Source organism: Pimephales promelas, chromosome 24, assembly GCF_988280905.1.
Source record: "Pimephales promelas chromosome 24, fPimPro1.hap1.1, whole genome shotgun sequence".
NCBI lineage: Eukaryota > Metazoa > Chordata > Actinopteri > Cypriniformes > Leuciscidae > Pimephales > Pimephales promelas.
In genome coordinates, this window is record NC_142792.1 from 17747031 (window position 1) to 17765612 (window position 18582).

General features: G+C 38.0%; 1 protein-coding gene across 1 annotated transcript in view; it reads right to left on the reverse strand.

Annotated features, from left to right (window-relative positions):
- b4galnt3a (beta-1,4-N-acetyl-galactosaminyltransferase 3a) overlaps nucleotides 1–15727 on the reverse strand; it is a 58810-nt gene extending 43083 nt beyond the window's left edge. Inside the window, exon 1 of the mRNA XM_089126813.1 lies at nucleotides 15469–15727. The gene's annotated coding sequence lies outside the window, so the exon portion shown is untranslated. The remainder of the gene's footprint in view (nucleotides 1–15468) is intronic.
- Nucleotides 15728–18582: the final 2855 nt, after the last annotated feature.

Genomic DNA, 18582 nt, shown 5'->3' on the forward strand with positions numbered 1-18582 from the left:
CCGTAGATACGGCTTCGTCTGTACCTTAATGCGTTATCTTAAATTGATCCAGTTAAACCAAGACAGTATGAAATGTCGAACAATTTCCGTATTTCTACTTTATTACTTTTCTACTATATTTAATTATATTTTAACAATATATTAGAAAGGCTGCATTACCAACATGAGCAGAAAATGAGTGTTATTACATTTTAATTAATGCTAAGTACAAGGATTTTTTTTGTTTTCCTGATGTTCAGAATTTTTTCTTTTACATTAAAGCTGATATGAACAGGGTAAACTTTGATTTAAATCTGAATCTCAATGCCAGACTGTAACAGGCTATAAAAAAATGCGGAAATATATATATTTTTTCTTACTGAAGTACATGTGAACAGGTTCAATTTTGCTTGCTTTCATTCTTCATTGATCAACCAGTATTAAACATGGATTTATCCAGGCAATGTGTGTTACCATATGTGAACGGGACAAATTTTGATCTGCAAATATTAAACATGTTTAAGAACACCTTGAACGTTACCCCACATGATAGCAGTAAATATTCCTGAGCTTCAGAAATATTTGTGGAATGTTAGTTTTTTAAAGCCAATGTGAATTGCATTTGCAAAGAAAGCAACGATTTAAAATGGAAGAACCAGACGTAAAGTGGAGATGTCCATGGATGGAGAGTGAATGATTGGATGGGAAGATGGAGAGGAAGGTAAGACAGAAGGGTTGACGACGCGCCTGCAGAATACAAACAGGGTTTTTGAGATCTAAGAGGTCTAAGAACCATACGTCATAGCAGTAAGAGGACGAAAGACCGGTTATAGCAGTCTGATGCTGGAAGTGGGCACGGCAAGTCATTGCGCTACTTCCATGTTTTGAAATGTTTTAAAGTTTTAAAAAACATTATTATAAAAGACCTTTTTAAACGATTTATTTGAAAAGATATATTTAAGAGGCCATTCTGTCGAATTCCTCCCTTTTTTTGCACGGACGTGAGGAATCCTGGCCCTCTCTATCGCAAAGAGATGCAAATCTCTCTTTCTCACTCTTCTGCTGTCGTTCAGCCATTACGGGGAGGGCAGACTGCTGGCGCCGAGTTGTTTTGGCTCTCTTCAGTACACACACACACTTTTACACGCACACTACGGCGTCACACAACATACCAACACACAACTTATGCACATGCATAAACTTTGTGTGGCATTTCACCCGTTATTAATAAATTCAAATATATAAATACGACACACACAACATAAATTTGACCCCTCTGTCTTTCTTTCCTTTTCTCTGCTGTTTCTTCTCACCCTTCAGTGAACTACAAGGAAAAGAAGGTTAACTCAAGTAGAAATCAGGGTGGTGAACTGTCTATGCAAACTCATCCTGAACCGGAAACATTTTCCCCTAAAATTTCCCTATGCTTTGTACTCAAAGCTAGTCCGACATAGTTGTGCATCAGAATTTGGTGAGGAAAATGGAGGTTCAATTGTGTGACATCCCTCCACATGTTAAAATTTCACGTTCTGTTTCTGAGAAGATACAAATGAATTCTCAATTTTCATTTTCAGTATAGACACACCTAAAGTCTTTGAAGACTTCCACCACTATTGGTCAGGAAACAAGATACAGTTCAATGAACTCGATAACCTTTTGTGACAAAAACGGGGACAGTGTTGTCATACTATATGAGAGAGGTGGTCACAAAGGGAAATGTCATTAAACAGACTTTGTAGGCCCAGTGATCTAGGTCACGACAAGCAAGATAACAACCCAATCCAAACAATTAGTCATTTGAATGGGAATTCAATAAATTCATCTTCCCGTCATTCTAGTTCTACGCCTTGACCGATTCAACTCTTGAACTGAACAGTCAATTAAATTCTGAAATGTTAAGAAAAAGTTAGGATAACAGATTGCAAAAAACAACAACAACAACAACAAAAAAAAAAAACACATTAAAATATCAAAGGCAAAAATAAGTTACTTATTTTACTAAAGTTTACTGAATTTGTCACGGTTTAATTTTTCTAAAGGTCAGACATCATGCTATTAGATTTTATTATTAGTTTTTAATTTTTTACAGCATAAATCTGTCTTTGTACATGAAAATGTAGCGGCCTGTATATTTAACGATGCAAAATGTAAAGCAGTGAGCCAGTGACTGCAACATCCCCCGGGCTGTGTTAAGGGATACAGTACCGGGATCCCTCGATGCGAGCATACTTCCGGGTGAGAGTACCCCTCAGTGGCGTCACATTTTCAAAATGGCCGCCAGGTGAATATTAGGCGAATGCATGCCCACGATTGATTTTGTAAAGTTTTGTGCAAATCAGGCAGGCAGAGGTTTGTTTTCAGCTATTTCATTGGATTTGCCATTGAAAAAATGATCACAGTGAAAATTAATAATACCAGTATTTCAGTGCTACGTGCTTAAACCCCTAAAAGTGTAACCTACACAACACTTAAGAGGAGTTGCAAGTGATCAGACATTATGATAAGTCATTAGGGCCCGAGCACTAACAGTGCGAGGACCCTATTGAAACTGTTAGGATTATTTTTTTTCTTTTTTCTGCAAAGTAAGTGCCATTTTCGGGGCCGCAACATGCTCAAAAACTCACCAAATTTGGCACGCATGTCAGGACTGGTGAAAAATTTCGTATTTTGTGGGTTTCGCGGATTGGCGGGGCAAAATGGCTCGCTAGCGCCACCTAGAAAATTGGAAAAAATTAGCCCCTCGTCCACGTTCAACCTACATGCACGAAATTTGGTGGGGACGTGTATCATATCAAGACGCACAAAAAAGCCTCAAGAACCCATACCCTAAACTCGACAGGAGGTCCGCCATTTTTAATTTGGCAGCCATTTTTGGACGATTTACAGACTCCGTACTTTAACGAACTCCTCCTAGGGATTTAGTCGGATCGACTTAAAATTTCTGCTGTGCCTTCTAAAGGCATTGACGATGTAAAGTTGTGCTATCTGCGCGTTTTCGTCGATGGGCGTGTCCGTGGCGTCGAAGATTCGCCATGAAACAGGAAGTTGTAGTAACTTGGCTGTAAATGCCCAGATCTGCACGAAATTTTACACATTTGACAAGAGTCCCGCCCTGAACAAATCTACATGCCGACATTCACCCACAGTCATAGCGCCACCTCCTGGCAACAGGAAGTGACCTTTAACGAAGCAGCGTAGCAAATGCACATCCGCACTGGCTGAGCTGCAGAAAATGCAACACGGCTGCCTCAGATCCCGACGTGCTACAGGTGCGAGGGCCCGCCCATCGCTGCTTGCAGCTTTAATTTTTCTTTGGTGTCACGAGACAGCCTGGAAAACATGAATTTTAGGTCTACGGGGAGAGGAAGAGGGGCCTGACAGTAAACAATTACCAGCATCTCTTCATGTGGCCTCAGTTCATTTCACCCTTGGAGTCACCAGCATGTAATGAAAAACGAGAGGTTTACACAGCAGGATGACAGCCACATCATCGTTCTTTTGTGTGTGAGCATGTGTGAGTTTGAGCATGTAGTGCGACAGTCATTCAATAAAGACTGTCACCGAATGACAATGAGAAACTAGGCTTAGAATAAAATAAGAGTATAACAGAGAAATTAAATCTTATTTTCTTTATATGAAGGTCACATGAACAATTCAATTAAATTTTTTTTCCCCTAATGCCTTTTATGTATTGTTTTTTATCCTTTCATCCTTGTTCCAAAACCAGAATATTGAATGCAATATGAAGATGTGAAGATATGAGAACTGTATGTATGCGAGTTCAAAATTCAGTTCAAAATGGAGAAAAACTCTGTTACAAATGAAACATTTTTAATGAAAGCCATGAGCTGAAGCCCAATATTATTCACTTAGAAACCAGGTAAGAGTGTTGCAATTTACAAAAAAAAAAGAAAAAAAGAAAAAAGCTCAAGATCAAAAAATGAAATGTAACCGTATATCCGCCTTGTCCCAGCACCGATCTTATGTCGGAGTGGAGGGTTAGGTAAGACGGTTGTTCGTTTAGAAGCTTCTGTGACAAGGTTGCGTCTGAATGAGCTTTGAAGTGAAGCAGCATTAGATGTGGTAGGCGAATGCTTGTGTGTGTGGTTTGAGGTTCTCATTAAGATGGATAGATTCACAGGAAGCTGCTGAGCCTTGATTATAGGATTGGGGGAGTCATGTCTTGTGGGTGCTTAGTACTTCCCTTACATCTCCAGGCAGCCACCACACTTCAAATACAAATGCATTTGTGTGTCATCACCCACGTACCAGGCTTTTCTGGGACTCTGTGTTGCTAATCTAGCCAGTAACACAGAGTCTGAGATTATATGATGAAATACTGGGAAAAGAGATTTGATTGGTACTGTTTGACTACAGCGTGATCTTATTCGAGTTCGTATATATGGTACTTGTGCATCAAATGTACAAAGACAAGACAATCTCATGGCATCTGTTTTATGAATTGGTGGCTAATTAATTTGAATTATCTTTTTTTTTTCCACATATCGTATTTTAAAAAATGCACTTCTTATGAATACATACCAAATCGCAAGATTTTCAAGTGCAAGAGATTCAATTTTATATGAAAATATACTTATGTTAAATAATTATATATATATATATTACATACATTTACTTTTAGATTTTCAAGTGCGGTTACTATTCCGTGTACTTCTTTATCTAAGTTGTCAAAGTAGCAGCAAAAAGGGTCCAAAAAGCAAACTGTATACACATGAAACAACACAAGACAATGCTCAACTATCATGACAAGAATATTGTATTTCATATTTCTTATAAAATCCAAAGCAAACCAAACTGGGAGTGGGATTAATCACAAACGTATCATCTTACACAGGAAACAAAACAGTAAAACATCTTTGTAGTTGAGGTTTGTGTTAAAATACCATGCAAAAATGGATATTGTAAAGCTAGACAGGTGTGGCTTTAGTAATTGTTGAGAAAAGGAAAGGTAAGAAAAGCCTATAGGATGTGAAAAAAGCTTTGTTCCAGTACATGTGAGCTGCCTAAAATGGCACATATTTTTTGTGATATAAATATAGCCTAGGCTATATCCGGTATCCAAGGTTTTGTTTTCCATTTGTTTTCTCATAATGCCTAGATAGATAAGTTCAGTGAAAAAAAATAGTAATAAAAAAGGTGAGAATGGTGTGAGGCAAATTACTGATTATAAATACACCCTTTCTGTTCAGCTCTGAAAAATATCCATAAAAAGTAATTTAAAATAATACAAATCTGATTATTATTGCAAAATATTATTGCAGTATTCTGTGTTAATATATTGTAAGTTGTCATTTATTCATACAACAGCAATGCTGGATTTCCAGCAGCCATTACTCCATTCTTGTGTGCCACATGATCTGATCACACTATAGTTTAGGTCCAAATCTCACTATTAACTAACTATGACTTTTGCCCCAAACTTCTTATTACTACTTATTAATAGTCAGTAAGGTAGTTGTTAAGTTTAGGTATTGGGTAGGATTAAAGTATGTAGAAAATGGTCATGCAGAATAAGAAACAGCAAATATCCTAGAGATATGCATGCTAACAACTGGCTAGTTATTAGTGAGAATTAGTCCCTAAACTAAAGTGTTACCTTCAGAAATCATTCTAAAATGTTGCTTTGGTAAAATTTTAAAAATAACTTATCAATGTAAAAAAAAAAAAACAGTGCTGTTTAAAACATTTTGTGGAAACTATGATAATATTTTCAGATTTTTTTTTAATAAAGTTCAAAAGAACAGCATTTACTTGAAATTATTGAAACGTTATAAATGCCCCTATGGTCAATTTAATACATCCTTGCTAAACAATAATATGCAGGTGACAGCTAACCACATTGTGATTGAAGTGCACAAACAGCTTGATTGAATTGAGATGCAATGACTTTAATTTTGGCTAATTTATATTGCATATTATCTTCAGAGCTCAGAAACAGCCTCCAATCAATATTTAAAATTGTCTTTGTTTCTCATAGGAATTTTGTCTGTGAACTCATGACCACAATGGGGCAGCATTGACTCATCTATTTTACTTTGCTGGCTATAGACTCTGAGCTTGTAGAATCCGAGTTTGTCATGCAGATGGATATTAGTGGCGCAAATTGATGAATGTGCCACGACAGGGAAGAAGCTTTTATCTTAAATATTATTAATTCATGTTTCTCTCTCTCTCTCTCTCTCACACACACACACACACACACACACTCTTGCTTAAAAGCTGCAATCCGTAGCATTTTTGGGTTAAAATGTATGCAAAGGAAGCCATGCCTCTTGTCGAATGAGCCCTAAAAGCTAAAGGTGATGGCAAGTCGTACATCTTGTTGGCTGAAGTAATAGCCTGAACAATCCAATTACTAATACTTTGCTTGGATGCCGGGAGCCCCTTCTTAGGTGACCCAAAACACACTAATAATTGGTCCGACCTCCTTCAAGAAGCGGACCTCTCGAGGTACACACTCAAAGCTCTGATGGGGCAGAGCAAATGAAGCTTCTCTTCTTCTGCCGACACATGAAGTGGAGTATGGAATGCCTGAAGGACTGTAGACCGAGCCATATTAGTAGGTACTTTAGGGCACGTAGCCTGGACTTGGGTGCAAAAAGCCCTTTACTCTGCCAGGGGCAAACTCCAAGCAAGCTGGTGTTACAGCCAGGGCTTGAAGATCTCCCACCGTCTTAAGAGAGGTAATAGCTAAGAGAAATACCATTTTCATAATATCCTTAGGCGAAGCCGACTGCAAAGGTTCGAAGGGGGTCAGGGATAACCCTTCAAGAACCACTGCCAGTTCCCAGGCAGGAACCCTGGACCTGGTTGCTGGTCTCATCCTCCAAGTACCACAGATAAAACCAATGACCAATTCCCCAGAGGCCAATCACTTAATGGTGTGTTGAAAGCTGCAATGGCAGCCACATACAACTTAAGTGTGGAAGGGGAGAGACCAGCAGAGAAATGGTCTTGAAGAAAACTTGAAGAAACTCCAGAACTGAAGCCACTGGGCAGTTGACTGGATCTAACTCATATTCTCTACACCAAGTGACAAACACTTTCTACTTGATGGACTGAGCCCTGTAGCTAAGTATGGTTTCAACCACCCTGGCTGATAGACCAGCATTTAGGTACTAAACCCCCTCATAGGCCAGACCCACAGATTCCACAGCTCTGGGCGAGGGTGGAAGATTGTGCCCTCCACCTGAGACAACAGATCCCTCCTCAGAGGAATCTGCCATGGCGGAGCTATCAGGAGTGATATTATGTCTGAAAACTGTAACAACGTTGAGGGTAACCAAACACAAATTAATCAAATTAATCTATCATGGGATTCATTCAAACGTGATTCAGCACTCCAGATTCCGGAGCCCACATGCCAAAGTCACAGGACGGCTCTGAATGGTCTGCTTTGGGATAGGAAACCTCCCTCAGAGAAGACTTTTATGGCCCTGCAGGCACTAAATAGGAAGAACGTTGTCAATGTTGTGTCATTAAACAAAGACTGATTGTTTCGAGGATGCCACAGGAAAGGGGCCCACCTTTGATCCCCGGACAGAGATGTAAAACAGACCTCCCCATTTTTGAACACACAGTGACCTCACCGTTGAGATCTCTGATATCTTACACATAAAATCATAAAACTCATCCCAGAACAATTCTCAATGGACTTGTAATCAAACTACATAAGTCTATGTTGTTCCAACAATTCATGTTTGGGCTTAGTCTGCTTAGATCACATATAAATCATGTAATTGTTATAACTATTAGTTTACTCTTAGTGTGTGAATGAAAAAAAGTATTGTGTTTATTATCAGAAAGATTAAATGCTCTTAATTCAAAAGATGGCTTGATTGAAATCTGTGTAAAATGTTTTGTATTCTTATAAATCTAAAATGTTTAAAATGTGGTCTCTTGTAAGCAAGGAGATCACAGATGATGCATAATTTATGATAAGTAGAAAATAGATCCACCTCCTAAATTATGCCATTGCCTGATTGGCCAGAATTCCCCTGGGAGGTTGGACACAATTTTGAGTTGAAAACCAGAACAAAGGTTCGAGGTATGCTTCTCTCTAAAACATCTGAGTGTGCTGGAGCTAGTTCAAGCATTCAAGCCATTTTGAGTTAAACACCCGAACAAAGGTTCGAGGTGTGCTTCTCTCTAAAATATCAGAGTGTGCTGGAGCTAGCTTGCGCGCTTCTCCTAAAACATCATAGGTGCGGTCGTTCTCTAGAACATCGGGAGAAGTCTTCTTCATGAAGAAGCCATGACGAAACCGGACAGACCTGTAACAATGTAGACCAGCAGACAAAGAAAACAAATCAAGATCAGGGTTAAAACAGCTCATTCAAGCCATCTAACTCATCTTGCTTTCATTTCTTTCCTTTGTTTTCTTTTTTGTAAAAGTCTCATTTCAAAGTTAAGTTTGCTGCAAAGTTTCGTTTAAACGTTTCTCCTGCAACGCGCTTCCAACTTCAAGACTTTCATTCATCTGCCAACACAACACGTGATTGGCCGCTCAAGAGATACAGGTACGAGGAGACAGCCAAGCAACGGACCCAGGAAACCCCTTCTCAAGAAACACAGACAAAAGGGAACTCCCAAAGCCACGCAAGAACTTGCAAGTAACACTTCTGACTCTTAGCTGAACTGGTGCATTAATGTAAATTGAATAACCTGACTAAGAAACAAAGGTTTAAATTAATGATTGATGGTTCGTTCTAGGTCATGTCCTATAAGTGCAAACTTTCTTTCTTATTCTCATTCCAACTCACTCTCTCTCACCTCTCAACCCCAGCAGGGCTGGATGTGAGAGGGAGAACCAAAGTGGGCAGTGGGACGTCTATCGAGATGTGAATAGATCCACTTCCAGTGGCCCAAACCTCTCCCAAATCAACTTCACCACCTCTGAATGAGGTCTCCATTCCCTGGGCCTCAGTCCCTGCCTCAACAGGATGTCTGCTCCCTGATTCTGAATCCCTGGAATAAACATTGCTTTGATTGACGGCATTTTCCCCTGGGACCAAAGAATAATCCGATGCGCCAGTCTGTACAGAGGGTGCGATCTGAGTCCCCCTTGTTGGTTCAGATAGGCTACCACAGATGTATTGTCCGAACATATCAAGGCATGATAACCCTTGATGTCTGGAAGGAAGCTCATCAGAGCCTTGAACACAGCCAACATCTCTAGACAATTTATATGCTATATGTTTTTTGTGACCATAACTGATGCTCGTTCTTTGTTAGAATATATTCGCTGGAAAGAGATGCGGCCCAAAGCGTCGTTGATGGTGGGCAACACACATCATTTCCTAGAGGGCTCAACAACCTCAGAACAACCTCAACCTCAACCTGAGAACAACCTCAGTTGTCCTGCAGCGGAGGGGGCAGCCCTCAGAGGTCCTACCACTATGGCTAGGAACTCTTCTCTGAAGCCCTCCTAGCCTGAATGACATCCCTCAGGTCACCTCTCTGGCTGAAGGGGCTTCGTCTGAGAGCGTTTCCTCTAGAGCCCCTCCTCCGGGAGCTTGGCTCTATCTGCTCTGCACGTTGTGAGGAGCTGTCTGCTGGCTGGTGCTGATCTCTTTGCCCCACCCTACTCGATTTAGATTTTGCCTTTCGGGGGAGGTACAGCTGGAACACCACAGATTGCTTCTTCGCCTCCTGAAACCTGTCGACCACCGATGTAACGGCGTCACCGAACAGGCCAGAAGGCGAGAGTGGCGCATACAGTACAGCAGAAATTACCTGTCTTTCTCCTTTATTTCTGACAGGTTCAGCCACAGATGTCTCTCCGTGGCCACCATAGCTGCCATTGAGCAGCCAATGACACAGGCCGTCTCTTTTGTGGCCTGGAGAGACAGATCTGTGGCTTTCCTTAACTCAGCAATGTCTTCTGGAGTTGGCCCCTCCCCCTCATCTAAATCTTTCAGGAGGTCAGCCTGGTATGCCTGCAAAATAGCCATCGAGTGCAGACATGAACCAGCCCGACCTGCCGCCATGTAAGCCCTGCCTATTAATGCAGATGTATCTCTGCAGGGCTTACTAGGCAGCGCCGGGGTCTTTAGGGAAGATGCCGCCTCAGGGGAAAGGTATCCCGCTAAGACCTCCTCTACTTTAGGCATCTTCCCATAGCCCATGTCCCCATAACATTGCTGTAATCTACCACACTGGGATTGGAGACACAGGATGAATGCAGTTTATCCCACGATCTCGAGATCTCTTTGTGGAGATCGGGGAAAAAAACGGCAAACCCCGGCGCTGAGGCTGTGACCTATGCCGCAGGAAACGCTTGTCTAATTTGCTTCTGACTTGCGTTCCCTGCTCCTCTTTTGGCCAGCTGATGTTAAGTCTGGCCATGGCATCTCGTCTGCAAGATCCCGCGGCGAACCCCAAGATCTCAATCGGCGCTCCGCCTCAATGGACGCAGGACCGGAACCATGGGGAACACGAGCCTGACAGTGCTCATCAAAGCACGCCAGCCGGGAGCGCAGCACTCTGATGGGAAGTGCTTCACAGTCAGAGCTGCCCGTGCTTGCTGCGCTCCCAAACAGTTTATACACAAAGCATGTGTGTCCCCGCCCGTGATGTAGCTAGGGCAGGGATGCACACATCTTTTGAACTGTTCGCTGGCCATGATAAACAACACCAAATAAGACAGACAGTTTTGCAACACAGAACGCTTGCTGAAGAGCGAAAGCTGATATGTGCTGTGTCAGCATCACTTTTATGCTTCCGGTTATGCCGTCACATGTTACGTCATGACGCAACACCAATCAGGATTGGAATAGTTTCATTCATACTTCAGAGGCGCACGCTAAGGGAGCTGGACAGGGTCTCTGCAAATACTGCTCAAAATGCTATGTTCCTCACCAAGTTAAAGAGAAGGGTTTTTAATCTAAATAAAGGGCTAGTAGGATTGTAAAATATTTCAATGTTATAGATTAATTGATATTTCAATATCAATTAAATTAATTATTTAATAATCAAATATAACGACTTAAACGTGTCACCAACGCCGCCTCAGATGCGTGCTTGTCAGAATGTGTTGTGGACATGCACTGAAAAGATAAAATAAAACAAATTAATTCAAAACAATTTAATAATATATTGTTCTAATGTTATCTAATAAGACACAAATTAATCATCGTTATTATTAGTAGCTAGTGCATTGCTGCTTGAGTGGCTCACGCTGAATGAATAACCGCTGAGCACTTTAGTTATTTAAATCAAAGAAACACAAACACAACCTATATGAGATTCGTCAGATATATACAAAATGAACATAATATTACAAATAATATCTTCACAAAATGACGTGAATGCACAAGTGAACTTGAACCAAGTTGCCGTGCCATTCAGAATGACTGAATGTTGTGCACGCGCTCTTTCTGGAACAACGCGACAGGGCAACTAAACCCAAATAATTCACCACGTTTTATTACAATATTGTTCTCTTTATAATGTTATGTAATATGACACTCCCAATAGTCATTATTACTCGTGCATTGCCGTTTGAGCTGCGCGCGCTAAAGATCATGCTTCAATTCTTAACAAAATGCATCCAATATGAGATAATTCAGATTTAGAAAGACGTACACATAATAAACTATTACAACTTACATTTGCATAAAACAAAAGGCTGCGAATACACACGCAAACGTAGTCATGATGAAGTCCCAAACATAACTCGGCACGCTGCTTATACACGTTTTGCGGTTGAGCAGCAGGCACGCACATCTGGTTAATCGATGATTGATAAATTTGATTCATTAATGTATTATCGACAATTAACCGATAATACATTAATCGTTTACATCACTAATCCCTGTTTCTGATGAGTTAATTTCACCTGTGCCATTAATTTAACATGTTTACTTACAACTGAAAAAAACACAAATGTCGGGACATGTCAAAATATCTCAAGGACCCCAAGAACACTTTTGACCCCAGAGGATTAATTAAAGTCTAAATCAAAGTTTGTTAAATTAAATAGTATAGCAGTACCGGTAGGGTGGCAGTATTCGGCAAAAAGTGCTGCCCTGCAGAGATCTATGCTCCATTTCTCATCTAAATAGTCCATATTCTACAAACTAAAAATCACCAAACATGCTAATAAGACATGTGCACAAAGTATTTCTTTATTTTTCTTCCTTGGGTCAATGACGTATAAGGCCTTTGAGAGGCCCATTTTTAAAATACTTGAAATAATAATAATATATTTGTCTATTTTCTAAACATTTGGAGTGTAGTCTACACATGCATGTGTGTGAAAACTTCAAACAAAGATATTGTAGTGCTTTTAAACTCAAATGAATAGGGCAATGACCTTAAAAAAGTCATTTGGGGTGACCGTAATTTATCTTAAAATTAATAGATTTCCTTTACATAAGTTATATTTTAAGAAGTATCTGTAATTAATTGAACTGTTTAAGAAAGATATACTCATGTGTCATTTCATTTATTGCAAATGATGTTAAATACATATTTATCTATAATGGCAGTGTCATCCTCATAAAGCAATTATTTTTTTTTTTACTCATATAATCCATAAAACTGATTTAAAATGTGTAGATATAGTATCCACTTATTGATGTTATACCAATGAATTATATTTCGACCAAAATGGACAGACATTTTTTGAATTTACTGCAGAATTGAATATGGTTGGTTACCCCACATGACAAGTGGTCACCCCACATGATGAAAAAGAGGAGGCAATTAAGACTATTCAATGAATTTGATAGTTAAAACACATTTAATGAAATTTTATGAAGAATCAGCATATTTCAAGAAATTTTATGAAGAATCAGCATATCCATTTCATTTGACACATTTCATAACATAAACAGTTTCCTCACTATTTCATTTGACACATAACCATCATATTAAAATTTTCAATACTAATGCATTAAACGCTTGGACATAACATTGAACAGCATTTTCCCTTTTCATTTTCATTTCATTAACTTAAACATACAATGTTTGCCTTTTCATTACTATTTTCATTTAACAGTTGAACATAGCAGCATTCTGCAGACACATTGAACAGCATTTTCCACTGCCTGTAGCGAGCAGTCTTTTCTTTGCTTGTTAGTGGGGCCATCTAGAAAAAAAAGTATATTTAAACATACACAGAGTTAGAAAAAGAATTGGAAAAAGTAGAATGAATGCTTAATATTCACACATTTCTCTGATAAAAAACATAATAATCAAAAAGAAGTAAGGTTAGTCCTCTCTGAAGTAGGATGGAAATTATTGAAATTTAGAAAAAATATGTGGTGAAATGTAGAAAGTTATTTAAAACAACTAAATGCATATAATGAATGAAAACATTTGCATACAGAAACTACATGATATATGTTTTCTATCATTTAAGCAATCAGTGGCGGTCGCCCCACATGATGCTCGGTCGCCCCAGATGATGTTTTCAAGTTTAATCAAGTATAACAGGCTAATGCTTAGCTATAGAACCCAAGCTAGCTTCTTCTCACCACATATCACTGATAAATTTACAATTTACAAATTTAAAAATAAAGATTTGCATATAAAACATTTATTAAATATTATTTATATATATTATTTAAATATTATAAATATTTATTATTTTGAGATTGTTTTGATTAACTGATTTTATATGTACAGCACTTTGGTCAGCGGAAGCTGTTTTTAAATGTGCTTTATAAATAAACATGACATGACATGACATGACATAAAACGTATAATTTACAGTTTTAGGTTGGTCGCTCCACATGATATCAAAATGTGACGTGTACACTGCAGCAGTTTTAAAGAGGATTTGTTTGTAAAAATGAGAGTGACTACTCACCTGCTAGTTGTCTCTGTGGGGCCCTCACCACGAGGCTGGCTGATGCTACATCCTCTTTGAGATGATTATCAGAATATAAGTCCCTTATTTGTATTTTCTTGATGGTCGCCCCAGATGATATTTCAGACATCTTCGGACAAGATTTGTTTATTATGATTGAAATGTGTGTTCAAATGTTTCATAACTTTGTCAATCAATGAAAAACAAGTTTAAAATTATGCCAAATAGGGTAAGGATTATATTTAAATTATTTTAGTTTGATTTAAAACCAGTTGTCCAAACAGAAGTCAAGGCCAGACGGTCGCCCCACATGATGTTTTCACACTTCAGGTGGCAGAAAATGCCAATAAACCAATTATTTTTTTAAAGAAATAAGAGTGGACATATGTATAAGGGAGGTGGTAGACATACATGTTATAATTTTATTCATTTTAATGTTTATTAATTGGTAAAAAGTTCAGTCGGACAGAAAAAGCAAGCGTCACGTCTTTGACCCATATACCAACCACTGGCAGCAAGGTTTAACCAAGTGGTCTAAATTAGCACTGTGCTAAAACATTAGTATTCTTTTCACTAGTTTACTTTTGGCTCATAGTATTTTTTTTAATCAACATCAGTGACTGAAGCCGAAGTGTATTTTAAATGGTCATTGCCTGAGAGTGGACATAACTGAATCACAACTCAATTTAGATAAAATTTGTCATGTCTAGTTAGACGCCCTCTTCTCCAATTGTACTGCAAAAAGCATTTTTGGCCCAATATCCTTAAAAATCATAGCCTTTTGGATGGACAACTATGTAATTACTCTTTATGAGTCTGCAACGGTGAGCACATGATGAAACAGGCCTGGTCTTTCATTTGCTGGGTTTCAAGGTCAGTGAGCATCCATGATTCAACTCTCTTGGATGTCAGTCAGTGTTTGCAATTATTTCTAGAGATCTGACATGAAAAACAAAACCAAGTGTTCTATTAAAAGAGGAAATTTCAAGGTATTCTTAAGTATTTGTATCGTTCCATTAGACACATAAAGAGTAGCCTATAAGGCACATTCAATGAATAGGGTAGGCTACCAAGCAGGACCTAAAATGAGGTGCTTAACCTTCAGAAAATGTTTATTATCCACTTTGGGGGATCAGTCTAAATATTATGAGCTGTTTTAGTGTCCTTGTGGTTTGCAGTTTTTCTCAAATCCTGTTACCAAAATTTCAGAGATTAAATGAACATCAATAGACCATTAAAATATGTCAGATTTGGTAACAGGGTGGAAAATATAGCCTAAATCAAGCTAGTACATAGTAAAGGCTATAGCTAAGTCGGGACCAGAGGTCTATTTGAAGGCTTTTAGAATTGGTTATTACCATGTCATTTTAATTTTCATTATTTAATGATAATAAGACATTTAATAGGCTCTGTTTTTTTTTTTCATGAACTTACAGGACAAGTATATAGCCTAGGCTAGATTATGCATTTATTTATTTATGAAGAGAAAGTTGAACAGACACTTTGAATTACTTTTCAGGTTTCATCATAAATGTTTGTCCAAAAAAATCGCAATAAGATTTGTGCTTTGTTATTTACGCTTTGAAACAAAGATTCAGCTTTCAAATTATGTCAATTTTATCAAAAAATTTCAAACAATAAGTAGGTCCTACCGTTTTGGCGGTCTTTAATGTGGTGCGAGAGAACACAGCTCGCCTCAGTTCAAGTGAAGTGGATCGATCGTGAGTAGTGAAGATTAATTCCGTCCAATTTACAACGTTACAGAACGAAATAAACTTGAATGAACATCAGGGATTATGTTGTTGACCGAAATCCGTATAATGTCTGTCTCTCATAATCAATCAGTGTTTCAACCACAGAAAGACATTAAACAGCCTAACTCAGAAAAGTCTTTCGTTGACCATTAACTTGATAGTCAGTAAGACCGCACTCGCCACCAAGTGGACAGGAGTGAGAATTACAGTGAAATTACAAAACATCAGCCTCAATTTAATCTGTCAAATTGACGGACGACTTTCAGATAATTCAATCACACTATCACAGCTAAACAAATTTCTGTCAATGACGAAATATTTTTGGTTAAAGCAACATCTGGTCGGGATCAAATGCTAATTTGTATCTAACTTCTATTTCCTACAGAACAAGAAAAAGCCTGTGTCTAATCTTTTCTTTTAATAACTCCGGTAACAGGGCTGGATGATTTTATTTATTTTTTTTTTTTTACAATTTGGGGAAATGAAAATTACTTACAGCATTTCCTTGTCCATCAGAAATGGTCCTAATAATCTTAATTCTTGGGTGTCATAAAAAGAATCTTACCTTTTTTAAAATAAGATTGTCACCCATTTGTTACTCTTTCACAAAGGCAGTAAACATATAAATATACATCTAATTTTATATTATTTTTAATAACACATCTAAAAGATTGTGCCTCATTTGTTGGACCATAACATTATATTGTATGTTATACTGAATTGTTCTTATTGATAAAATTACTCTGTACTGAATTTTCTTGCTCAGTATTGTCAGTTCGAGTTTCATGGACTGCAACAAAAGTTTAGTTGCTATTTTGAACGTGTAGCATTTTCACACTTGAGCACTTTAAATCCTGCAGCTTGGTGAGATAAACAATCTTATGAAAAAAAAAAGTCATATAAGGACCCAGATCATATCTACAGACCGGAATATCATAGAGACTTTTGACTTGTTCTATAAGCAACTAGTTTTCTATCGCTCACATGCTGACAGCATGATAAAATCTTGCTGCTAAAGTAAAGCCTTTGCTATCTACATTTGTGTCCCAAAATATAAGTTTAAAGTTAGAGTTTAATAATGCGGTGGGTCTTAACAGTTTTAATCTAATGCAACAGTGCTACACATGATATCAAGAGAGAAACTCGAAACTTAGAGCGTAAATGCAGTAGAAACAAACTAATTTAGAGGTCTTTAGAATCACGTGAAAAGACTAAAAATAGGCTCTAAAACAGCCAGGGCTGAGCATCTCTGCAAGCTAATAGAAAATAACCAAAATAATCCAAGGTTTTTATTTGACACTGTGGCTAGACTAACAAATAAACAGACATCACCAGAGCAAAATATTGCGTTACAGTATAGTAATAATTTTATGAATTTCTTCACTGAGAAAATAGAAAGCATCAGAAACACAATTGTAAATGTACAATCTTTCATGGTGTCTTATGATTCAGACTCAAATATTGCCCCTCAGTATCATCTACACCGCTTTACGGCTTTTATTTACTTACTTAGTATTTTATTTATAGCTAAAATAAAAAGTTTAATTGTGCTCTTTCTTGTTGAAAATGATATCTATGTAAAAATTCAGTCAGGATTCAGACCGGATCATCACAGAAACTTAAAATTACAAATGATTTACTTTTAGCTTCTGACCAAGGCTGTATCTCAATACTAGTTCTACTCGATCTTAGTGCTGGGTTTGACACTATCATAAAATACTCTTGGATTGACTACATTTTCAGGGACAGACATTAAGCTGGTTTAGATTTTACTTATCTGACCATTACCATTTTGTCTGTTTAAATGGGGAAAAAAAATCAAAGATAACATCAGTAGACAATGGAGTACCACAAGGATCGGTGTTAGGCCCTCTGCTATTCTCAATATTTATGCTGCCACTAATATTATAAGAAAACATGGAATTAATTTCCACTGTTATGCTGACGACACTCAATTATACATTTCATCACGACCACATGAAAACACTAACTCATCTAAGTTGACAGAGTGTCTTAACAATACAAAATACTGTATGACGTGTAGTTTCCAGCTATTAAATTCAGATTGAGGAAACGGAGATATTACTTGTTGGTCCACCACAAAACCTCAACTTTAATTTAGAAGGATGTCCTGTTACTTTATCCACTACAGTAAAAGACCTGCTTGTTATACTAGACCACAACTTGTCTTTCGACAATCATTTTATAACAATATCATATGTAACATAAGAACAGCCTTTTTCCACCTTAGAAACATTGCTAAGCTACGTAACATGCTATCTGTTTCTGATGCAGAAAAGTTAGTTCATGCATTAATGACCTCGAGACTAGATTACTGTAATGCTTTATAAGCTGGTTGTCCTGCATCCTCAATAAACAAGCTACAGTTAATACAAAATGCATGCGAAATACGAAAAGTCACTACTCACTGTGTTCATGGCTAGCTTTAGCTTTCTGCTGCTTCTCTTTCAAGGTAGTGACGAAACACATTCTGTAGAGCTGTTAGTTCTCTGTCGGCTACGGTAGAAACATGACGTCACAATATGTCGACCTTCATAGAAGGAGGTGCCTGCGGTTATTTAGATATAAATGTCTTTTTCTAAGGTAATAAAAACATAACAGTTCATTGAGTAAAGTCTTTATTCACCACTGAACACATAGTTATGGATCGTATATATCATTTGTCAATAGACCCTCAGAAATATCACACATTGCACCTTGAAGTGAATGGCACTGGTGAAATCAATCAATGCTGCAATAGAGCATCACAGTCCCGCCCACAGCCGGTGCCGGAAGTAAAAATTCAATACAATTTCTCCATTGACATTTGAGTTATAAGCCATAAAAACGTAACGATACATGGTAGACTTAAAACCAGCTACGGCTGTACTAAGTGATTGTATATGCTCATATAAACGCCAAAAGATCATGGGGCACTAACCTTGTTTTAAGATAAATCCCTTTTATTTGCGATGTACTGGATAAGTACTTCATTACCCACAATCCTGAACA